This window comes from Chiloscyllium punctatum, chromosome 31 (genome assembly GCF_047496795.1).
Source record: "Chiloscyllium punctatum isolate Juve2018m chromosome 31, sChiPun1.3, whole genome shotgun sequence".
Taxonomy (NCBI): Eukaryota; Metazoa; Chordata; class Chondrichthyes; order Orectolobiformes; family Hemiscylliidae; genus Chiloscyllium; species Chiloscyllium punctatum.
In genome coordinates, this window is record NC_092769.1 from 52,764,763 (window position 1) to 52,790,453 (window position 25,691).

Sequence of the window (25,691 nt, forward strand, 5' to 3'; positions counted from 1 at the left end):
ATGATTGACCATCCCTATCTCATTAAGTCTCGGTCAGACTCCAAAAGCCCCTCTATCTCTGTAACCTCCCATAGTTAATCCATCCCTTTCTATTTCTGTAACCGCCTCCATTCACTCCCTCCCTCCCTATCTCTTTCACCTCCCCCAGTCACTCCTTCTCTCCCTTCTCCTTAAGCTGACCAAATCACTCCATCCACAGCCTCCACAAATGGCGAGTCAAAGGGCCTGTTGCTGTGCTGCACTGTTGGATTTTCGAATTTCCTGGCATCTACCTGGCAGAGCCTCTCCGAATCCTAGATGTTCTGTTCAATTTCTTTGCGATTTTTTGAAATGTCAATGGTTCAACCTCAGTCTACGCCACCTCTTTCTATGAGAAAATCCCACCAACTCCAGGATCAGCTGAGTGATCCTTCTCTGACCTGCCTCCAATACAAGAATAGCTTCCCTTCGGGAACTCACACTGTTCATACTATTCGAGGGGTGGGCTGACTGGTACCTTGTATAGTTTTAGAAAGAAATCTATGTATTTTGACTCCATTCCATTTGTAATAAATGGCAGCATTTGCTTTACATTCTCAATTACCTGCTGACCCTGTAAGCTACCTTTTTCAGATTGGTACACAATGATTCCCAAAACCCTTTGTGCAGTCAGTCTGAAACCAAACAGTGTTAGCCTGACAGTAAATCAGGAACGTGCTGGAGTGTATTATAAAGGATATGGCAATAAACGATAACTGGACACTTAGAAACAATTGGAGCTGCATGATATTTTAAAAGGAGTATATTTTTAAATCTGCTGAATTCTATATTTTGGTGTCACCATAAATGGCAGAATAGGTAAGGGTGGGGGAGGCTACTGGCAGGAGGGGTATATTTGAAATTTCAGAAGCATTTTGACAAGTTTTAACCAGGGCTGAAGAGTAGTGAGAGAGAGAATAGGGCCCCTGAAAGGTCAATGGGGCTGTCTATGAGGAATCACTGTTGATGTGGAATATCCAAATCAAATATTTTGCGTTAGGATTTACTGTGAAGAAAGATATGGAAGCTCGAAAACTTGGGAAAATACATAGTGATATCTTGAAGAGAGATTAAATTTGAGAACAGGAGGTGATGTATGTCTTAACATGCAAAAAGTTAGATAAAACCTTGGGACATGATCAGATGTATCCCAGTGCCTAGTGAGAAGCTAGGGAGGAATTACAGAGCCCTTCGCAGAGATATTTGTATCAGTGACAGCCACTATAGGCCAGTGAGACTGATGGGAGGGTAATTTGTTGGACTCGATTCTGAGAGAGGATCATCATACATTTGGAAAGGCAAGAACTCATTAGCGATAATCAACATTGCTTTGTGGGTGGAAACTGATGACTGAGTGTTTGTGGAGGTAGACAAATAACAGATCAAGGCAGAGCAATGGATGGTGTCTCCATGGACTTTAGCAAGGCCTTGGACAAGGGTCTGCATGGCAGACTTGTTATTATGTTTAGATCACACATAACCAGGGAGCGCTCACCAACTGGATACAAAACAGGATTGACGGTAAGAGACAGAGCATGTTCAGAGAGGGTTACTACACAATCTGCATGCCTGTGACCAACGGTGTGCCATGGGGTTCGGTGCTGGGTCACTGTTGTGTATCATTTATATAAACGGTTTGGATGATAATACAGGAGTCATCGTTAGCAGGTTTGTGAGTGAGACTGAAATTAGTGGTAAAGTGGACAGCGAAGAGGGTTATCTAAGAGTACAATGGGGTCAACAGTACTGCTAGACCAATGCGTTTAGGAATAACATGTGGCCAAATGCAAGATGTTGCGTATTGCTAAGGCAAACCAGGCTGGACTTGTACAGTTAATGTTCAGCCCCTGGGTAGTGTTATCAATCAGAAACCCAGGGATGCAGATACACAGTTTTCTTTTGAAAGTGGTGTCACAGGTAGACAGGCTGGTGAAGCAGGCATTTGGGATGGTTATCTTCATTGGTCAGAGCATTGAGATTAGGAGTTGGGATGTCATGTTGTGGCTGTACGGAACATTAGTGAAGCCACCATAAAGCATTATTGATTATGTGGAAAAGCACAACTGGTTCACTTATGTCCTTGAGAGAAGGGCATCTGACATTCTAACCTGAAGTGGTCACATGTGACTCCAGACCCACAGTAATATGTCAGACTCTGAGCTACCTCTGAGCAATTAGCAGTGGGGTAATGTACACTGGACCAACCGGTGACATCCTCAGCCCATGAAGGAATCAATGAAAATACATGTCCATCTCTACCTCTGCAAACCACTCCAGCTGTAACAATTCATACTGGCTTAGTAACATTGTTCAGGCCTTTGCCTCTCTCTGTAACACTGTTACTACCTCCAGCGCCTTCAACTCTCCCTGTTCCTATCATCTGATTAAACCCTGACAATGTTTCCTCTTCCTACTGCACTCACCCTGCTAGTCGACCCCTAGTGATCCCTTTTTTTAAAAAAATCCATATTTCTAAAGCATTGACTTCTTCAGAATTGTTCGGTTATTTTTGTATTCTCAGCAGCTCTTAATCAAATTTGGTAACTCCTGGGAATTACTGGGTCAAGACTGTCCGAAGTGGGGGAAGAGCATTGGTAAGGTATCGAACACCTCGATACTTGCTGTGGGCAGAAAGGGGAATCCAGAAGAAAACAGCACAAGGAGCGTGCTGTCACACCAACATCTCACCCACCCCTTCCCATGGCCACCTTCTCCCCCAAGTATAACGGAGTCTGTGGAAGGCCACATTGGTCTGTACAGCCACCTACAGACTCCCCCTCCCCCTGAGAGTGGGAGAGAGTCAGCCTCGTCTGTGACCCATCACCAATAAGATGGTGAGATAGGAAAGTTGAATTCAGTTGTCCTACTGCCTTTTTTTACAAATTCCAATAATTCCCCGTCCAATGTCATGCCTTACAATGTAATGCTGAAAAGGGTCTAAGGACTGTCCTTCCAATTCTGTGTTCTGACTCTTATTACCCAGAATTTTGTCTCCTAATGATTGATAATCTGAGGCCACAAATTTTCTTGATCATCCCATTGTTGTCCCTAGCGATGAGAGTTTCCCATCCTCCTTCCCATTCTGCCTGACTTTCCACAATATTGTGTAGCCGTGAATATTAATGCCCCACCTTTTGTTCACCCTGTGACCATGTCTCCCTGATGGTGATTAGATAGAAATCACAAGTCACACGTGCATATCCCTTATTGCAAATACTTCGTGCATTCAAATTAATAAATAGTAATTTACTCTTTAAATCACAATTTCCTCTCACAAACTTATCTGCTGATGTACAATTTTCGTTAAACTAGGCCTCTTCTGTTTCTTTCTGTTTCTCCTCAGCCACAGCCCCATGCTTCAATATTTCAATCTTTCTCTATGGAAATGGGAATTTCCTTTCAGCTTTTCCAAGTCCCTCCTTGTCTGTGTTAGTTTAAAGTACTCTACATAATCCTGGTCAACTATTCCCAGCACTGTATCATCCCATTACAATAGCTGACTCATCCCTGAGTACTGGTAGCAGTGCTCACTGCATCAGAACCACTTCTTTTGCCACCATGGTTTCATCCTAAAAACTTCCTGCACTCTGGTGATATCACTCAGTATCTCTCCATGTGGTATCCCTCGCTAGGTGGATCTAATTGCTGCCTCTGTCAGCGCCTCTCGCTCTTACACCTGGTCTGAGATCCTGAGCCAAAAGAATCCACCGAATCGCAACAGCACAGACCAGGGACGGAGACTGGGTTTTTCGTGGTCTCTGCTGGACTCAGTGCTACTCTACATGAGTTATCTTCACTGCAACAGTCTAATTTCCCATTCTGTCTTTTTCTGACTCATGCAGGTAATCAGGGTGATTCTAACTCCTGTTTCATCGATCACCTCATTGCAAATGCTTGGTCAGCCAGTGAGAGGTGGAGATGGAGATGGAGAGGGAGATCTGGAGCCTTCAGTAAATCCTGAAGCCGGTAAGATCAATCACACTAAACAGCACAGGGTGGAGGTAGTAGACTTCTATATTCAGACCCAGAAGACAGTACAAAGATACACTGCTGGGCTACATTCTAGGCTTAATTCCCACCATCTTGTGAGGGTCCTGCTTTCCCCTCCGCTGTACTGGTACTCCCTGAGACAGTACAGGAGGTCCCAGGCAACAGTCCTGGCCCATGCTGTATTAGTGACCTCTCTAATATCCTCCAGTCCCAATAATCCTTCCTCTGTTTGGAATCTTCTCTAGTCCACACAATGCTCTCTATCTCTGTCAGGTTCTCCAATCCCTAACACCCTAATCCTTAAACTTCTCCAGTAGATACTGAATTCCTTCATCCATGTAAATGCTGAGTCCTGTCTATCCCTGTAAGCTCCTCCTACCAATGCCACCCTCCATGCCAATGTGTTTTGTCTATAATCTCTCCATCCATCCCTATCTGGGTAAATGTCTCCAGTTCCTACAAACCTTCCTTATCTGTGAAAAAATTGTAACCTCGTTATCGTTCTCCAATTCTTCGATCTTAATCTATTTAAACTTCACCTGCACCCCACCAACCCGCCTGACCACAGGAACCTCTTTCAGTTTGTGCAACCCTCCCCATCTGTGTAACCGTCTCCAACCCAGCAACCTGCATTTTCTAGAGCCTAGAAGTCTTTTTATATCTGTGAACATGTTCAGTCACTACAACCTTCCATATCTCTGTTAGTATACATAATACTCTTCTCCCTGAAACACCCACTGTCTGTGCCTCTCTCTCTGGCTGCCTCTCCCTACATCCATTCCTATCTCCAGAGTATAACCCAGCTCTCTCTATCTCTGTAAATTCCTCCAATTACCCAAGCCCCTTTGTCCCACTGACACTCTTGACCAGATGTAACTCCGTTTAACTCTAACATCCTTGAGATCCTGTAAGACTCCCTATCTCTGTAACCTCTACCTATCTGTTAAAACTACAACTACTGAGGAATGACTCCCTCCATTCGCCATAAGGCAGATGGAATGACAGTGAACAGATATGATCGAACTGTCATGCTGGAGATGTAGATCCAGAATGACCATCGCAGGGAACTGAATATTGAAAGGTTGTTGGGATCTCGGCAGGCTAGGCAAAAAGCCAACAAGTTGTGAAGAAAGGCTGAGGTTAATGCATCAATGAGATAGCCACGTTGAACTGAAGTCCGAAATTTGGAGGCTATTTGGGTGGAGCTGGGAATGAACAAACAGCAGCAATCATTGGCCAGAGTTCTTTTATAGGGACCAACCACTAATGGTAATGTAAATATGGTTACAGTCAGGACACTGAATGTAGTTGTAGCAAGGGCAGTACAGGAACTGTGTGTGACAGTGGTCTCCATCCCGAGTGGATAACTGATGAGTATCAGGGCTGCAATAGATGGAATCGTGGATTGTATACGAGATGGTTTTCTATAACATCATATCAAGGAGCCAACAACAAAATTGTCTATTGTAGATCAAATGCTATGTAATAATAAGTATCTAATAATGCCACGATAAAGGAGTGTTGTGAACAGAGACCCATAATGTTATGCAGGACATATTGAGTTTGAGCTCAGACCATGAGATGTAGGAGCGAAGTTAGGCCATTTGGCCCATTGAGGATGCTCTGCCCTACAATCAGATCATGGCTGATCTGATGACCTTCAACTCTAATTTGCTGCCTTTTCCCAAAACACTTATTTGCCCGATTCATTAAAATCTGACCAAGTCTGTTGTGAATATTCTTAATGACCCAGCCTCAACAGCCCCCTGCAGTCAGGAATTCCCACAGAGTCTCTACCCTCTGAGTGAAGACATTCCTCCTCATCTCCATCTTAAATGGGTGAGACCTTGCTGGGATTTTCTGCCCCCTGGTTACAGATTCTCACACCATGAAACGAACTGGAGTGACAGAGATAATTCTTGCAGATGAAATGAAAATTGATGGAGTTGTGGTTAATGAGCAAGGTGATCCAAGGGTGCAGGAGGTTACAGATCGGTAGGAAAGATGTGCAGAGAAATGACAAATAGAGTTTAATCTGGACAAGTCTGAGGTCATGTCAAATTCAAGAAGAAAGTTAGCATCCTGAGGGACATTGATATACAGAAGGATCTTGGTGCAAGTCAGTAACTCCCTGAAAATGGCAACAGAAGTGTTTCAGATAGGAAAGAAAGCAAAGGGAACACTGGCCTTCATCGGTCACAACGTTGGGTATAGTGATTTGCATCTGATGTTGTAATTGTACAAAACTTCTGTTTGGCCACGTTTGGAGTACTGTGTGCAGTTCTCATCTCCACACAATAGGAAGGTTGTGGAGCCTTTGGAGAGAGTGCAAAAGGGGTTTGTCAGCATGTTGTCTGTGCTAGGTTTTTGAAGGGAGTGTTAGGTATAAGAGGAAATTAAACAAAGTTGGATTGTTTTGTGAGAGTATCAGAAGCTGACAGGCGACCAGGTACAGGAAAATAAAATTATGGCAGGGACAGGTCATGTGGATAGTCAGAATCTCTTTTCCAATGTGTAAGTTTCAAATAGTAGAGCACAGAGATTTAAGCTGAGAAAGAGGAAGTTTAAATGAGATGTGTGATACACGTTTTTAACGTAGAGAATGAAAGTTACTGAGGGAGGTCGGAGAAGCAGAAATATGAACATAGCATTGAAGTGGCATTTGGACAGAAACATGAACAGGTAGAGAATAGAGGGATATGGACTATGTGCAGGTAGATGGGACGAATTTAGAATAACATCATGGACAGCACAGCCATGGTGGCCGAAGGGCCTATTACTGTGCTGTACGGTTCTGTTTTCTAACTTCCGGGCATCTGGGCAGCATGGTGTCACAGTGGTTAGCCTTGCTGCCTCACAGCGCCGGAGACCGGGTTCAATTCCCGCCTCAGGCAACTGACTGTGTGGAGTTTGCACGTTCTCGCTGTGTCGGCGTGGGTTTCCTCCGGGTGCTCTGCTTTCCTCCCACAGTCCAAAGATGTGCAGGTCAGGTAAATTGGCCATGCTAAATTGCCTGTATTGTTAGGTAAGGGGTAAATGTAGGGGTATGTGTGGGTTGCGCTTCGGCGGGGCGGTGTGGACTTGTTGGGCCGAAGGGCCTGTTTCCACAATGTAAGTAATCTAAACTGTCAGATCCCCCCAGAATCTTGAATGTTTCATTCAATTTCTCTCTCATGTTTTCTGAATGTCAATGGGTTCAACCTCCATCTACTCCACCTCATGAGAAAATCCCTCCATTCTCAGGACCAGCTGAGTGACCCTTCACCGGCCTGCCTCCAATGTGACAATGTCGTTTCTTAGGGCACTCAGACTGCTCATAATGTTCGAGGTGTGGTCTGAATTGTACCTTATCCTAGATCTCCCTCTTTTTAGATGCCATTCCCTTTGTAATAAATGTCAGCATTTGATTTACCTTCTCTATTACCTGCTGACCCTGTGAGCTACCTTTTTCAGATTAATAAACAAGAACTTCCACAACCCTTTTCGTTGTCAGTCTGAAACCAATTACTGTTAGCCTGACAGTAAGTCAGGAGCATGCTGAAATGTGTTAGAAAGGATACGTGGACCTTAAGAAACACATTTTATACAAGAGACGTTGTTATTGAGCCTGTTGGATTTTATTTGTTGGTGTGAATATAAATGGTAGAGTAGATAAGGGTGTTGGAGATGTGGTGGTACGGAGGTTATGGATTATTTGAATTTTCAGAAGCCTTTGCACAAGTTTCAAGAAGGGCTAAAGAGTAACCTGGTAGAGAATAGGGCCCGTTAAAGATCAATGAACTCACCTATGTGTGGAACCAGGGGAGATGGTGAGATCTTAGCAAAAAAAAATCTTGTCAGTATTTACTATGGAGGAAGACATGGAAACTCGGGAGCTTGGGGAAATAAATAGTGATGTCTTGGAAAGAATCCTCAACAGAGAAGAGAAAGTGCTGTAATCTTAAAACAAATAAAGGTCGATCAATCCTCAGGAGCTCATTAGGTCGATCCTGGAACATCGTGGGAAGCTAGGGAAGAGATAGCAGTCTCCCTAACAGAGATATTTACATTATCAACAGACGCAGTGAGGTTCTGGAAGACTAGAGGGCGGCTAATGCTGTTCCATCACTTTAAGCTGAAGGGAAAAACCAGGAAATTACAGCCCGGTGAAGGGTAAGTTGTTGGAGGAGCTTCTGAGAGAAAGGAGTTACGTATATTCGGAAGGGCAAGGGCTGATTAGAGATAGTCAACATGGCTTTGTGAGAGGATAACAGTGTTTCACAAACTGGATTGACTCTTCGAGGTGGTGGAGACAGTGAGGTCTGCAGATGCTGGAGATCAGACGTGAGAGGGTTTTGCTGGAAAAGCACTGCAGGTCCGGCAGCATCTGAAGAGCAGGAAAATCGACATTTCCGACCGGAGCCCTTCAACAGGAATGAGGAGGTTGCCAAGAGATAGATGAATGTAGAGCAGTCAATGTTGTCCACACGGACCTCAGCAAATAATTTGACAAGATTCCAAGGGATGTAGAACGTCTAGTCAAGAGGAAGAAGGAAGCTGACTTAAGGTTGAGGAAGCAAGAATCGAGTAGAACTCTAGAGGGTGTCTCCGTGGTTAACACTGCTACCTCCTAGCACCAGGGAGCTGATTTTCATTCCAGCCCCCGGCGACTGTATGTGGAGTTTGCATGTTCTCCCATCATCTGCGTTTGTTTTCTCCCAGTGCTCCGCTTTCCACTGGCATCCCTAAGATGTGCAGGTTAGGTGAATCAGCCGTGCTAAATTACCCGTAGTTTTCAAGGATGTGTAGGCTTGGGCATTTTAGTCATGGAAAGTGTCGAGTAATATGGTGGGGGAATGGGTCTGGGTGGGATACTCTTTGGAGTCTTGGTATGGAGTTGTTGGGCCAAATTGCCTGTTTCCACACTGTAGGGATTCTCTGAAGGTACCAGGAAGGAACTGAAGAATGGACTTAGGACAGCTTGAGGGGGCATGAAAAAGCTTTGTTGGGAAGGATTAAGGAAAACTGTAAGGCATTCTCCACTTACATGAGGAACAAGAGCATGGCCAGAGTGAGGGTAAGGCTGATTAGGGATAGTGGAGGGAACTTGTGTTTGGAGTTGGAGGAGGTAGGGGAGGTCCTTAATAAATACTATGCCTCAGTATTTACGACTGAGATGGACCTTGTCATTTGTGAGGACAGCATGAAAAGGACTGATACATGTTTACAGGTTGATGTTAAGAAGGAGGATGAGCTGAGAATTTTGTAATACTTGGAATAAATAAGTCTGTCGCACCCGAAGGGATATGTCCAAAGTTACGACAGGAAGCGAGGGAAGACATTGTTGTACCTTTGGCGATGACCTTTGCACCCTCACTGTCCACTGGAGTCATACCAAATGATTGGAGGGTGGCAAATTTTATTCCCTTGTTCAGGAAAGGTAATAGGGATAATCTTGGGAATTACAGACCTGTCATCCTTATGTCTGTGGTGTGCAGATTATTGAGGACGACTCTGAGAGACATGATTTATGATTCATTAGAGATAGTCAGCATGGGGCTTTGTAATGGGCAGATCATGCCTCAAATCTTATTGAATCCTTCGAGAATGTGACACAACACGTTTATGGCTAATTCAGAAATTACGGAGGCATGGGATACAGGGAAACCTGTCTGTCTGGATACAGAATTCCTGGCTCACAGAAGACAGAGGGTGATGGAAGATGGAAAGCATTCATCCTGGAGCTCGGTGACCATTGGTGTTCTGCAGGGATTTGTTCCGAGAACCCTGCTGTTTGTGATTTTTATAAATGACTTGGATGTGGGTGTGAAAGGGTGGGTCAGTAAGTTTGCCACTGTCACAAAGGTTGGTGGAGTGGTGGATAATGTGAAGGGCTGTTGTAGGTTGCAACAGGACATTGAGAGGATGCAGAGCTGGGCTGAGAAGTGGCAGATGGAGTTCAGTCTGGAAAAATGTGAAGTGATTCATTTTGGAAGGTCGAATTTGATTTTAGATTACAGAGTTAAAGGTGGGAACCTTGGCAATGTAGAGGAACAGAAGGATCTTGGGTTACATGTCCATAGATCCCTCAAAGTTGCCACCCAAGCTGATAGGGTTGTTTAGAAAGAATATGTTGTGTTGACTTTTCTTAGCTGGGGGAATTGAGGTTTAAATCCATGAGGGTATGCTGCAGCTCTATCGAGCCCTGGTTAGACCCCACTTGGAATATTGTGTTCAGTTCAGGTTCCCTCATTACAGAAAGGATGTGGAAGCTTTAGAGATGGTAAAGAGGAGATTTACCAGGATGCTGCCTGGACTGGAGAGCATGTCTTATGAAGAAAGGTTGAGGGAGGTAACGCTTTTCTCATTGGTGTGAAGAAGGGTGAGGGGTAACATGGTCCAGGTGAACAAGATGGTGTAAGGCGTAGACAGTGAATAATGCGAGACTTCACTTTTGCATGGCATAAATGGCTATTATGAGGGAGAATGATTTTAAGTGATTGGAGGATGGTTAAGGGGAGATGTAAGAGGTAGGTTTTTTACACAGTGGCTGGTGGGTGGAATGCACTGACAGCTGTGGTAGTAAAATTAGATACATTAGGTACATTTAGTAGACTTTTGGATAGGCACATGGATGATCGTAAAATGAAGGGTATGTAGTAAGTTTGACCTTACAGTCGGATAAATTATTGGCATGGCATCATGACCAAAGGGTTTTGTGCTGTACTGTTCTGTGTTCTACCTTCCATGTGGTAAACTGGGTAATAAGCTCAGATCAATGCAAAAGGATAAGGCATTCAGGAGGAGCTAGTCAACTGGATACAAAATTGGCTTGATGGTAGAAGACAGAGGGTGATGGGAGACATGTTATTTTTCTGACTGGAGGCATGTGACCAGCGGTGTAGTCGGTCCACTGTTATTTATCATTTGGATAAATGGTTTGGAAGGGAATATTGGTTTCCTGGTAAGTAAGTGTTTTTGGGTGACACTGAAATTGGTGGTAAAATGAGCAGTGAAGAAGGTTATCTCTGATACAACAAGATGAACAATACTGCTGGGTTAGTGGGCTGAAGAATAGCAGATGGAGTTTAATTAGATAAATGTGAAGTGTTCCATTTTGGTGAAACAAACCAGGGTGGGACTTGCACAGTTAATGTTCGAGCCCTGGGTCGTGTGGTCAATCAGTGAACCAGGGGTGCAGGTACACAGTTTTTTGAAAGTGGTGTCACAGGTACACAGGCTGGTGAATCAGGCGTTTGGGATGGTTACCTTCATTGGGCAGAGCATTGAAAGGAGAGTTGGGATGTCATATTGTGGATCCGTTGCTCCCGATGCGGTCTCCTCTACATTAGGGAGACTGGACATCTCCTAGCATTGCGCTTTAGGGAACATCTCTGGGACACCCGCACCAATCAACCACACCGCCCTGTGGCCCAACATTTCAACTGTGGTTGTCAGTGACAGAAATATCTCCGTGAGGGACTACACATACCTGGGTGTCACCGAGACGGTGACCCTGTGAGGGAGCAGAGTGGAGTGGAAGCAGGAGAGACATATCTTTCTGCTGCTGTGATCCCCTGCATTGATTTTGAAAAAAACATAAGCGTCTTCACAGAAGAAAAAGTGAGTTCATTTGCTCATAATAAACCGTTACTTGCTGTAAATTGCAGCAAATTGACATTTTCTTTCCTGGAAGCAGGGCTGAAGGCTGATGTATCAGGAGTAAATGAAAGTCTGAATCAGTATCATAAAGAATCTCAGTCAGCTACAGGCCGATAAGCGAATGCATGTTAAACGTATGCCACTGTTATTAACTTTACACAACGTAATTCATTGAGTAAGACTAAACACGTTTCAGCTTAAGTCATGGTAGTGCCGGTTGGTCAAAGGAAAACGTTTTCTGTTACATTGGGAAGTCATAGCCCCTGCTGGTGTTCGAGACAAACACCGGGTCATTTAATGACTGGAGATTCTGTAAGACATCTATGATGCTGAGAGTTAGGTGGATAACACAGACAGGGAGGGGATCACACTGCTGTCATAACGGCCTGTAAGAAGGAAGGGAATGGGTGATCATTCAAGAGATACAATCTGGGAATACAGGATTACCCTGGGCGGAGAGGGGTGGTGAGACTCCCTCCCAATTCAGTTTCCCAGTTTGGAAGCTGATGAAGGTGCTGGCTGCTCAGGGGAGGACAGTCAGACCCATGTCTGTGATAACACAAGCGGCCTGACTGTACAGGAGGGGAGGGAGAAGGAAGAAGGAGCAATAGGCACAGGCCAGTCAGGAAATTGAAGAAGGTGTCAGTGGTTCTGTGACTGTCGATGTAATTGCAGGATAGTGGGGTCAAGAATGTCACTGCGTCCATCAAGTCTGCTCCACCATTCAATTTTGACTGATCGGTTTTTCAAGCCCGTTTTCCTTCTTTCCCCCTTTGATCTCATGGCGATCAAGAACTTTTCTACATTTGTTTTAAATCTACTCAATGACTTTGCATCCACAGCCATCTGTGACAATGAGTTCCACAGATTCCCCACTCTCTGGGCGAAGACATTTCCCTTTATCTCCGATCTGAAAGGTTTTCCCTTTTCTCGAATGCTGTGCCCTTTGTTACTCGTCTCTCCTGTCAATGGAAACATCTTCCCAACGTCCACTCTGCCCAAGCCACTCAGTTTCTGTAAGTTTCAATCAGAACTCCCCTTGTCCCTCTAAACTCCATCATGTATAGTGCCAGAGCCCTCAAACATTCCTCATCTTTTAAGCCTTTCATTCCTGATATTTTTCTTGTGAACTTCCTTTAGACGTGCAACAGGTCCAATGCATCCTTCCTGATGTATGGGGTCCAAAGTATAAGAAATTCAGAAATGATATAAAGGAAAGAAAAGGATGAAGGGTCGAAGTATTGGTTCAGGATAGTGTTAGTTAATGAGTCTGAGAGAAAGGGGATGCCTCCAAGTTCAGAATGAATTTTGCTGGAGCTATAGAACATAAAGTATAAAGTTATGTGGTGACGGACCGTCTGTGGGCTGCCATCTAATGGAAAAGGTACAGAAATGGCAGCGTGATCGTGTTGAGAAACTTGCATTATCCAGATACAGACTGGGATACTGACCGTGTCTGGGCAGTGACGGATTGCATGGAGGAGAGCTTACTGCAGGAGTATGTGCCCACTCCAAGGGAAAATGTACAGTTGAACCTTGGAAAAGTGGTGGGGAAAGTGGAACCAGTATCAGGTAGGAATATTTTCAGGCACGATGATCATTTTATTGTAACGTTCAGAATGACGGAAGAGAATACTATGCATTGACTGAGTTTGAGAAAAATCAATCGACTGGGAGATGCCTTCATTGGGGCAAGAATGAATCTGGGAAGTTATGACCAGAACACCAAGTTGGTCAGAAAAATACAAATTGAATAATGGGGTCCCTTCAATGGCTTGGGCCCGTTCGAGGAATAGTTCCTCACACTGGAAAGGCAGGGTAAACAAACCCAACGCTCCCTCGATGACAATGGAGCAAAAGGTTAAGGTGGAGAAGAACAATTGAATAGCTGTCAGATAGAGAACACAATTGTGAACCAGGAGAAATGTTGAAGGTTTAGGGTAGAGATGGTAGAGCGAAGAAATTTATGAGGAAACAGAGAGCCAACATAAAGTTATCCGACCTCTAAGGGAGCGTGCGAAAAGGTGGAGCAAGGCTGATCCAACACTTGAAAGAGGATTTTTACTGAGAAGAAGGGAAATGGCTGAGTGTGAGATGAATACTTCATCTCTGTCTTTACATAAGTGGCCGAACCCACCCAGGTCATGTTGACAGAGGAGGAAACTCTGTCACTAGATACGTTCAAAATTGATGACGAATATCTTTGTGGCACAGGCAACAAACATGTTTCACCGTTTTTCCCTCGATATGAGTGACATTAAATCATTCATTCATCCATTCATGGAATAAAGGGGACTGCATCAATTTGGACACAAAATTGACTGATTGGTAGGGAATCGAGAGGAATGGTCACTAGATTTTTAATTCAGGCTGGAGAAAGATTTTCTGTAAAGATCCGCAGGATTCAATTTTGGGGACCTCATTCATTTTGATATGTATGAACGATGTACATCTGGTGTGCAGGGACCCTCTCAAAGTTTACGGTTGACACAGCACTTAAATTGTAAACTGTGAGGCAAACCTTACAGAACTCTAAACCTACATCGCCAACTTCTTCGAAACAGTAGAGAGGTGATTGATGAAGTTTGGCACATTGAAACATGAGACAATGCAAATTTCCAGCACGAATATTAAAAGACAACATAAAATAGGCAGGAATACAGAAGCACAGTATGTGCAAAGACCATTGAAGTTTGTAGCACATTAAACATAGGTAAAGCATGCAGTGTTCCTGTCTTTATAAATACTGGTAGTTCAAGAGTAAAGAGGTGATGTTGAACTTGCATCAAACACACTCGACTTCGAGTAACTTGCAGGTGGTGTTTGACACAGACGAATCACAACTTTGGTGATTGCTTTGGCCATGAGCTGATTTCTGACATCATGCCCTGACCATTATTAACTTTAACTACTCACTGCTCCAGAATGTACTTCACTGGCTGAACCCATCTGTTGTTTGAACCTTGAACTGTGAAATACAGACTTAATGATGACAACAACCTGCTGCTGACACTCTCGGGTTGAAACCTGCAGAAGCAAATCTGATTCGAAATCAGACCAAAATCCCATCCATCTGACATTGCTGTGCATGCTGATCTATATCGCTATTGTGTGTGGCAATGCCTTTATTTTAATATTCCCAAACACTTTCACTCATCTGTCCATGAAACTTCCCTCAGTCTCTCTGTGTCAATTATCCAAAACCCTGCCGTTAGTCATATTTAACCTCGTTTCCTTTAAGTATATTTTCTCTCAAGCAATGATTTTCACATTCAACCACCTTAAATACGCCCCCCCCCCAAGCACGCGCGCGCGCACACACACTCACACACACACGCCCTTGATGTGTGTATCGTTCCCATATGAGAGTAAAGTTTTGCAATACTCCTCATGCGAGGCAGATGATCCAGTTTACTGAGCAATGCACTGGCATAGTCTGCACAGCTCTCTATGTTGGTCTTCTCCCAGTTTCTGCTGCTTGAAGTGTTCTGTGAAAACGAATCGGAATTTTATGAATAAACCATTTCAGCTGATATGAAAATACCTTTGTTCAATGTTCTCATTCTTATAATTTTATGCTCTAAAGGTTTAATCCTCCAGTTAGACCCATCACCCAGTCTTTTTCTCCACATTTCTACAGCATGTTCTCAGTTAATTAACTGTCTGTTTCTTTATTTAAAGTGAATCTCTCTGTCTCTCTGCATCTTTCCCTGGCCTTGGTTATTGGCTCTCCAGTGTATGCGGACATTGTGAAGCTCAGAGACAATGAAATGGTGTGTGTCAGGCTGTTCACTTCCCAGTGTGTGCCATGTGGTGTTCCACGGATGGGGGAAGGTGATGTGTGTCAGGTTGTTGTTACTGATGTGTCCCATGTGGTGCTGCATGGACAGGGCTGTGCGAGTCAGGCTATTGTTCACTTCCTGGTGTGTGACCAACTAGGAGAAAAGGAGGACTGCAGATGCTGGAGACCAGAGTTGAAAAGCGTGGTGCTGGAAAAGCGCAGCATGCCAGGCAACATCCGAGGAGCAGGAGAATCGACGTTTCGGTCATAAGCCCTTCTTCAGGAATGAGGCTGCTGTGCCATGCGGCCTGAGATAAAAGTTGGGAGGGTATTAGGGAGAGGGGCGCTGGAAATACGACAGGTGGAATGCGGTGAGGGTGAGCGTGATAGGCCGGACAGGGGTTGGGCCATGAGGTCGGGTAGAAGATTACAGGTTAAGAGGGCGGTGCTGAATCCGGGGATTGGGACTGAGATAAGGTAGAGAGAGGGGAAATGAGGAAGCTGGAGATTTTTACATTCATCCCGTGTGTTTGGAGGCTTCCTAGGCGGAAGATGAGGCGCTCTTCCTCCAGGTGTCATGTAGCCAGAGTCTGGCAATGGAGCAGGCCAAGGACCAGCATGTCCTTGGTGGAGTGGGAGGGGGAGTTAAATTGTTCAGCCACGGGAGGTTGGGTTGGTTGGTGCGTGTGTTCCAGAGGTGATCTTTGAAACCTTCTATAAGTAAGCAGCCTGTATCCTCAAGGTAGAGGAGACCACATTGGGTGCAGCGGATACAGTATTTGATGTGTGTGGAGGTGCAGGTGAATTTTTGATGGATATGGAAGCATCCATTGGGACCTTGGGGGGAGGTGAAGGGGGAAGCGGTGGGCGCAAGTTTTGCACTTCTTGTCATTGCAGGGGAATGTGCCTGGAGTGGAGGTTGGGTTGGTGGAGGGTGTGGACCTGACGAGGGTGTCACGGAGGGAGTGGTCTTTCCGGAATGCTGATACGGGTGGGGAGGGAAATATATCCGTGGTGGTGGGGTCTGTTTGGTGGTGGCAGAAATGACCGAGGATGATACGATGTATCCGAAGGTTGGTGGGGTGGAAGGTGAGGACCAATGGGGTTCTGTTCTGGTAGAGATTGGAGGGGTGGAGTTCAATGGTGGAGGTGTGGGAAGTGGAGGAGATGCGGTGGAGAGCATCGTCAACCATGTCTGAGGGGAGATTGCAGTCTTTGAAGAAGGAAGCCATCTGGGTTGTTCGGTATTGGAATTGGTCCTCCTGGGAGCAGATGCGGCGGAGGTGAAGGAATTGGGAATATGGGATGGCGTTTTTACAGGGGGAAGGGTGGGAGGAGTTGTAATCTCGGTAGCTGTGGGAGTCGGTCGGTTCATAGCAATGTCTGTGTTGAGTCGGTCGCCCGAAAAAGGAATGGAGAGGTGTAGGAAGGGGAGGGAGGAGTCTGAGATGATCCAGGTAAATTTGAGGTCGGGGTGGAAGGTGTGAGTATAGTGGATGAATTGTTCAGCCCCCTCGTGGGAGCACGAGTTAGCGCCAATACAATCATCGATGTAGCGGAGGAAAAGGTGCTAGTGTTAGTGTAGCTTTGCAAGACGGACTGTTCCACATATCTGACGAAGAGGCAGGCATAGCTGGGGCCCATGAGGGTGCCCATGGCTACTCCTTTGGTTTGGATGAAATGGGCGGAATCGAAGGAGAAGTTAGGACCAGTTCAGTCAGTCGAAGGAAGGTGTCAGTGGAATGGTACTGGTTGGGTCGGTGGGAGAGGAAGAAGCTGAAGGACTGGAGGCCTTCTTAAGGGCGGGTGGAAGTCTATAGGGACTGGATGTCCATCGTGAAGATAAGGCGTTGGGGGCCGGGAAGCAAAAATCTTAGAGGAGGTGGAAGGCATGGGTGGTGTTCCGAACGTAGGTGGGGTGTTCTTCGACTAAGGGGGACAGGACAGTGTCGAGGTATGCAGAGGTAAGTTCGGTGGGACAGGAGCAGGCTGAGGCAATGGGTTGGCCGGGGCAGTCAGGTTTGTGGATTTTGGGTAGGAGGTAGAAACGGGTGGTGCGGGGTTGTGGGACTGAGTTTAGAGGCGATGGATGGGAGGTCCCCTGGCGTGATGAGGTTCTGGATGATCTGGTAGATGATGGTTTGGTGGTGGGAGGTGGGGTCATGGTCAAGGGGGCAGTAGGAGGAGGTATCCACGAGTTGGTGTCTAGCTTCAGCGGTGTAAGTATCGGTGCGCCAAACTACCATTGTGCCTCCCTTATCTGCCGGTTTGATGGTGAGGTCAGGGTTGGAGTGGAGGGAGTGGGGGGCTGCGCGTTGTGAGGGTCACACACTTCGCGGCGTGTCCCATGTGGTGCTCCATGTTCGGTGGGGGTGGGTGTGTATCGGGCTGCTGTCCACTTCCCCGTGTATCCCATTCGGTGCTCCATGTTGGATCGGGGTTTCAGCAGTTTTGACTCACGTCTTTGAAAGATGATCTGTGCCTGTCCAATGAACGTCTGACGTCTGTGTTTGTCCCTCTGAGTGGAACGTGTGGTCAGTAACACAATGAAGCCCCTTGACTACTGTTGTAAAGGACCAGGTGTCTAACATCTCTGACAATGCTGTCACTTTAGAAAGGTTATTTGCTCCTTTTCTTGAAAGGGAGATCTTAAAGGTCGACACTGCCTACTGCAACCGGCTGAAGTAAATAACTTAGGAGGCTTTTTGGATTTTTTTAAAAATCGTGATAACAATGGTCAGCTGGCACAGGACAGGCTTTCCAGTTTTTCTGAGTTGTGACAATCACCAGATGCCTGGGATGGGAGAAGGGATGGACGCTTCAGCAAATGATCCCTTGCTGCTATTCTCTCTGAAATCTGTCTTGATGCTGTTTGCTCCTGGATTGGAGAACTACATGCAATACTGACTGGCCTTGGATGTGTCTTTTTGGCAAGGGCTGAGTTTATGAGATGTTAGTACATTGGAACATTTCATTAGTAGAAGGTACTGTATCCATTATTCTATTAAGATTTCCAGTAGTAAAGTTATTCTACATCCCTCTTCCTTTTTGTATGGGTTTTTATTAGAGTGCTTAAATAAATTGTGTCTTGCTTTAAGCTCTGTGCTTTGATGAGCCGAATCGCATCTGGAACACCCATTTCACATCTACCTTTACTATAAGACAAGGTTAGCGTCCAGGCTATCAACTTAAACTATTTTAAGGCAGTCTGGTCTGGTCCATAGCCTGATTCGATAACGACAATTCCAAATTGGGTTCAGAACGTTAATCCCTACCATCTGGAAACAGGCCATTTGGCCCATCTATCCAAAACAACCTTCTGTGAGAAAAGGAGAGATGATTATAGCTTTAGCTTGGCATTTTAAGTGTGGTGGAAACGCCATCAGGATTTTTGGAAATGGGTAAAATTCAATTGTAGATGAGGCAGCTTGAACAGTAAAAGGAATTGAATCAGTTTGAAATATGATTATGAGCATAATCAAAAGAAAAGTAGAGGAAGAATAAAGACAGAAAAATAAAGAAGAAAGGTTGAAAGAGAGAGACTTTCAACGTCAAATGTTAACAATTTGAGTAGAAAGTCGACTTAGAAGGCAGAGATGAATGTAGATGCTAGGCTGAGATGGGAGGATATTGAGCAGAAGCAAACCTATGGTAGCCAAAGGTCTGATGTGGATCTGTTTAAATGCATCCAGGCATTGTCTACATTTGATGAGAAGGATGCGAAAGCCTTTTTAATTTTATTTGAGGAAGTGGCTAAACGAATGCACTGACCAGTAACCGTATCAATTTAGTTGATCCAAACAAAGCTGGTAGATATAAGGAGTGAGGTATTTGCAACACTATCAGAGGAGGTATCTGACCAGAATAAGGAGGTGAAGAAACACATCTGAAGTGTATATGAGCTTAGGCCAGAAGCCCACAGACAGCGTTTTAGGAATCTAAAATAGCATCCCTGGTTAAACATACATTGAGATTGAAAGGATCAAACAAAGTAATTTTGAAAGGTGCATAAGGGCATTAAATGCAGAGCAAAAGTATGGCACTCTTAGAGAGATTCTTACTTGGGAGGAGTTCAAAGATTCGCCTCCTCCAGTTGTGAGAACTCGTGTGGAAGAGCTAGAATGGCAAGATTAGAATCAGAAATGACTGATGATTATCCATAAATCAAAGTTTGGCTTCTGTTAGGAATGAGAAGCATGTGCATGATCTTTTTAAAACATATACCTGTGAGAGTAAGGTTTATTGGTGTAGGCCAGGGGTAGCAGGTGAGGAGGTTACAGCATTAAGAGGTAAGGAGGCATGTCAATTTTTTCAGCTGAGACATGACAAGATATGTCATTCAGAAGGTCGACTGGAGAGATGAGATTTGCTCAATTATGTAACGTGTAGTTGGAGTGTCTGGTGAAACCATCAACAGAAATATTTTACAGTTGGGAAGGAGGCCTTGAGCTTGGTGTTGGCGTTACAATATTTCAGCATTTAAGTTGCCAACAACGTTGTCTGAGACAAATAGAAATACTGATCGTAACAACTAAATATTTTTGGAGAAATTTAAGGCGAAAACTTCCAGTCTGTTCAGATAGAATTTATTGTTGCTGCCATTCAATGTAGATGTTATACAGGTGACAGGGCGAGAAACCGTACTTGCTGATAAGGTGTCAAGACTTGGATGAAGAAAGGCAGAGGCGTTTTGTGACTGGAGTAAACTGACAGAAATAGAATGGAGTTGTGAATGTTTGCATGCTTAGTGTAGAAGCAATATATATGTATCATAGTCCACTATAACAATAAGAATAAGGGGTTTAAAATGAGGCTATCTTTGTATATTGATGGTTCATTTTTCTTTCAAAGGGGGAGTTATGACTATACTGTCACTTTAAAAAGGTTATTTTCTCGTGGGTTTCTTTTTGAAGAGAGGTCTTAAGGACAGAGATGCCAAATTGGCGCCTGGAAATAGCAGAAGTAAATAACTGAGGAGGCCTTTAGGTTTTATTAAAACGGTGTTAACAATGGAAAGGCAGTGGTCAGCTCTCCCAGAGCAGGTCATCTCGTTTTGTTTCTAGCGGCAGCGTTTAGAAGCTGCTGATGATCCCAGAAGGGTTGGAAGTTTCAATGCATGATCCCAATCTGCTCTTCTCCTTGAAAACTCTCTTGAAGTTTCTTCCTCCTGGATTGGAGAACTGCACGTAAGATTTGTGTATGAATTTACCTTTTCGTCAAGAGGCATGTTTATGGGGTGTTCCTGTATTAGGACAGTTAATGAATAGAAGGTGATGTACCTATTGTTTGCACAAATTTTCCAGTAGAGAAGCTATCCCCAATTGTTCTTCTCTTTGATTGTGTTTTAACTAGACCGTTTGAATTGATTGCATTCTGCTTAATGTTGAGAGGGTTGACCAGTCACAACACACCTGGAGCATCCAATTCACATCTATGTTTTAAAAAAGGAAAATATGATGAGGGGGTCTGATCTGGTCTATAACATTTCCAGTTGAGGGGTTTCTGTTTGTGTCCTGTTATTGAAACGTTAGCAGAGGTGCTGGGGATAGTATGCTCGAGGACGTGCTGTGAGCTGCCTCAGGCATTCAGAGATGCCTGAGTATTTTGTGATCCAAATCTGGATGGAGCACACGAGGAACGGATGAGGATCCTAGGATTGTATTCATTGGAGTTTAGAAGATTAAGGGGAGATCTAACAGAAACTTACAAGATAATACATGGCTTGGAAAGGTTGGACGCGAGGAAATTGTTTCCATTAGGCGAGGAGACTAGGGCCCGTGGACACAGCCGTAGAATTAGAGGGGGTAAATTCAGAACAGAAATGCGGAGAATTTCTTCCGCCAGAGAGTGGTGGGCCTGTGGAATTCATTGCCGCAAAGTGCATTGGAGGCCAGGACGCTAAATGTCTTCAAGGCAGAAATTGATAAATTATTGATGTCACAAGGAATTAAGGGTTGCAGGGAGAATGCGGGTAAGTGGAGTTGAAATGCCCATCAGCCATGATTGAATGGCGGAATGGACTCGATGGGCCGAATGGCCTTACTTCCTCTCCTATGTCTTATGGTCGTACTGCAGTTACAGCATCTGGGTGGGTAACAGGGACCACAAATAAATGGAGTAGAGGCTGCAGAGGGGGAAGCTCTGAAATCACAGAGTGAGTGTGTGGGCGAAAGGGATCTGCTGTGTCCACTCGGGGTTTTCCAAGACCAGCTTCCCAAGGGACACTTAACCCAGGAGCAGTGTGTGAGGGGAACTTACAGAACAAGGAGCTGGTTACAGAGCGGCGTTACCTCTTTCAACACGACCTACATCTTCACACCAGGGGGAGACAGTGCTGCCAGTGGCTGTTCGGGTCCCTGCTTCATTCCGCTTCTATGATCCGGAACGTTCCAGGCAGAAATGAGTGACATATCCACCATCTCCCAGTATCTCAGCATCAATGTCACTGTTCGGTGATGTAGGATATATGTGGTGGATGAGGTGAATTTTTCTCCTCAGCAGGGTGTATCCTTGTTTTCCCAGTATAGTGGGATTCCCGATGGTGTACATAGCTCTGTGGGGTCCCCATGTCAATGAGGAGAGCTAGAGGAACTGAAGGAATTCTCACCTCATTAATGTTGCATTGTGCCCATGCACTGTACATCATGTTAGCGAATACCCACTGTCCTGGACGCAGCCACAGCCTCGTCATTCAGAAACAGCCATTCCCATAGTCCTCGGATGTCCATTTGGAAAGAAAGGATGGAATCTCAGATGCAGGCCCATTGTACACTGCTCAAAACACGCTCCTCCTCGCCACTTTCAACCACCAACCAACTGCATCAAAATATCCCGTTTGCACTGACAGCATAGGTGCCACTGTGAATATCAGATGGTTCAACACATCCCATGCCTGAACGGGCCAGAGTGAAACCTCCAGAACAGGCTGTTTCACTTAGCCCTGTAATTCCTCTCCATTACAGGATAATACTGCCTTACAAACTTCCTGAAACAGATTGCAGGTTGTATGTTCAGTTATATTCCACCTGGTAAACTACTATTCATTGACTTTACCTGTCTATATCAATTTTCAGACTCTCCACATTCTCTTGCTAACTTAATGTCTTGCCAACTTAGTGTCATCACCAAACGTAGTAGCAGTACATCTGTTCAACTCCTCCTGATCATAGATATAGATTGTAAAGAGCTGAGGACTCAGTGCTGGTCACGGTTTGTCTCCACTCGCTCCTGAATGGCTTTTGCCTGAAACGTTGATTTTACTGCTCCTCGGATGCTGCCTGAACTGCTGTGCTCTTCCAGCACCACTAATCCAGAATCTGGTTTCCAGCAACTGCAGTCATTGTTTTTCCCTATCCACTCACTACGCTCTGTCAAACTGATTGAAACAGATTTATCCGGAGTGCCTGATTCCTGTTTGATAACCAGTCCTCCCCATTCCGGTGCAGCACAGTTGAAGGACTGAATAAGAACGAGGAGCATCAGTCAGCAATCCAGTCCCCCGAGCCTGCTCTGCCATTTAATACAATCATGGTTGATGTCAACGTGGCCTCAGTCCCACTTTCTTGTCGTTCTCCCTATCCCATAATTTACTCAATGTCCCAGTACTCACTGCACTCCGAGACAGTGATTTCACAGATTCACAACTCTTCGAGAGAAGTAAGGTCTTCTCACCCCTGTTTTAAATCTGCTCTGCCTAATCCTAAATCTATGATCTCTTGTTCTAGTTTGCACCACATGAGGAAATATCCACTCCATACCGACATTGTCAATCACCTTTAACATACACCAAACCTCAATGAGGTCTCCTCTCCTTCTTCTAAACCCAGAGTGTATCGGCCTGAACTGCTCAAATGCTCTTCAAAAGACAAATTCATCTCTGAAATCAGTCTAATGAATTTGTTCTGAACTGCCTTCATTGTAACTACATCCTTCTGCAGTCAAAGCGCTAGAAGTGTACAAGGTTCAGCACTTAAAGTCTCACTAATACCTTGCAGAGCTGCAGCAATTCTTCCATTCCTTTATATTCGATTCGGTTTGGAATAAGTGCTGAAATTGCACTTGCCTTTCTCATTCCCTGCTGTACCTGCATGTGAGACTTGTGTGATATGCTCAAGTACACCCTGGTCCCTCTGCACATAAACACTCTGAAGTTGCTTTCCATTTCCATAACAAGTTCGATTCCTCTGATCGAAATGGATAATCCCATAATGTTCCACATTAAATTTTACCTGCAAGATGTTAGCCCTTTCATCTAAACTGCTCATTTCCATTTGTAAATTTTCTACATCATCATTGCATCCGCCTACTTTGCTACCTGTTTTAGTATCAGCTGAAAATGTGGCTGTCGTGTTTTCTCTGGCCTCATCCAAGTAATACAATCGATTGGAAATAGTCGGGCCATATGGTCTGAACTCTATAGAATCCCCAAAGGTGCCAACCATTAAACGAAACAACTATTCCATCTCTCTATATTTTATTGGCTCACTAGCCCTCTATCCAAGCGAATAACCGATGTCCCTTTATTTTGCAGCTTAATCTTTTGTGCAGCGCTTTAATCAATGCTTTCTCAAATTCCAGATACTTTATGCCAACAGGATCCCTATTGTCTACTTTGCTTGTCACATATTTAAAGAACTCGAACAAATAAATTCTTTAAAAGACAATGCTGATTCTGATGTATTCCATTTTGACGTTGCAAATCCCCTGTTGTTAATTAATTAATAATGGATTCTCACAATTTCCCTTAATTCCCAACAGTTTGCTCACTAATTTTATTCATTACTGATGATGATTATCCTAATTCCTACCCGTTGTATAACCTCTACGTTCCCTTTCCCGTGTTCCTGTATAACAGGCACAAAGATTTAAAAAGATCTGCTCCAATCGCTGTGCAAGGGGCATGAGTGTCTGAATGGAATAATTCTGTTCCTGGTTTACACACTCAATGGGCTGAATATCCCCATCATGTTCCTACATTATAGTCTCAATGTAGACGGAACATCCTGATTTACATTTTCAAGACCTGTTTCTCCTCCTCCTGATGATATGTCAGGAGCTTGAGGTCTTACGAAATCTTCCTGTTGCTGTGTAACAGGATACAGGACGAGCTGAAGTGTCTCTTCATACTCCTTCACAACAGGTTTATACTGAACAATTACCTCCTGCATCCCTGAAAAGGGATCAAGGGAGTGGTTGGTCTTCTCGTGTTCCCATATAACAGATACATGTGTGAATGACCTCTTCCTTTCCATAACATGTCTCAAATAATTTTATCCCCTTCTCTAATTCTCATGCTGAATGACCTCTTCCAGTATCTTCCAGTTCCTGTGTTACAGACCTGAGGAGGCTGAATGGACTGGTCCTATTGCTGTGTAACAGGATACAGGAGCACAGCCGACTCTGGGTCTAGTGTTCAAGTATCGAGGAGCTGATTGGTCTCCTCCTGTAACTGTATAACAGGCTACAGGGAATAAATAGTCTCATTCTGTTCTGGTGTAATCGGTTTGAAGGTTTGAATATCCTTCTGCTGTTCCTGTGTAACAGGCCGGAGACGTGGAATGGATTCCCCTATTTGGCTGTGTAATTGTCTTCTGTTGCTGACTCCTTCCAGTGCTCTATGTAAAAATATGATCATCTTTCATTCTCATAAACTCCAATGGGTATTGGATCAACCTGATCATCCTTTCCTTACAAGTTAACATCTTCGTTGAAGCAATTAGTTGAGGGAACCATCTCTGAGCTGCTTCCAATGTAATAATATCCTTTCTTCAGTGAGGAGACTAAATGTGTACACCAGACTCCAGATGCGATCTCACTAGGTACTGTACAGCAGCAACAACACTTTAACAGCCTGTTGTAAGGTTCCCACCCAGTTTAGAGCAGTGTCATCTGTCTGGGGGAAATGCACAACATTGCTGATAGACCATTCTCCTTCTCTTCTCCATCAGCATAACGGGAGATCTAGTGAAAAAAGGACAACGACACTTGAGAAGAACGAATAACGTGACGAGATTACTTCAACGTCCACAAAAGCCACACAAATGTCTCAGATGAATTACCATTTATCTCCCCAGAGGCCACAACTCTCAGATTCCAAAGAACCTGGTAAGGTGGTGCTTAGCGAACATTGATGGAAGTTATATCTCAAAGTGAAAGAAGCAATACAGAAGTTGGCTGTGTTATAAAACAGGGAAATATATACGTAGGTTTGTGAGTACTACAGTGATAATGACCAGCTTCAAGCTGCATCTAAACTGTGTTA

The 25,691-nt window shown here is 44.5% G+C and overlaps 1 long non-coding RNA gene across 1 annotated transcript in view; it reads left to right on the forward strand.

The window, feature by feature from the left end:
* LOC140456961 (uncharacterized) overlaps positions 1–25,691 on the forward strand; it is an 88,045-nt gene that overhangs the window by 10,136 nt on the left and 52,218 nt on the right. Inside the window, exons 3-4 of the long non-coding RNA XR_011953282.1 lie at positions 3,861–3,984; positions 25,378–25,534. This is a non-coding gene — a long non-coding RNA (uncharacterized lncRNA). The remainder of the gene's footprint in view (positions 1–3,860; positions 3,985–25,377; positions 25,535–25,691) is intronic.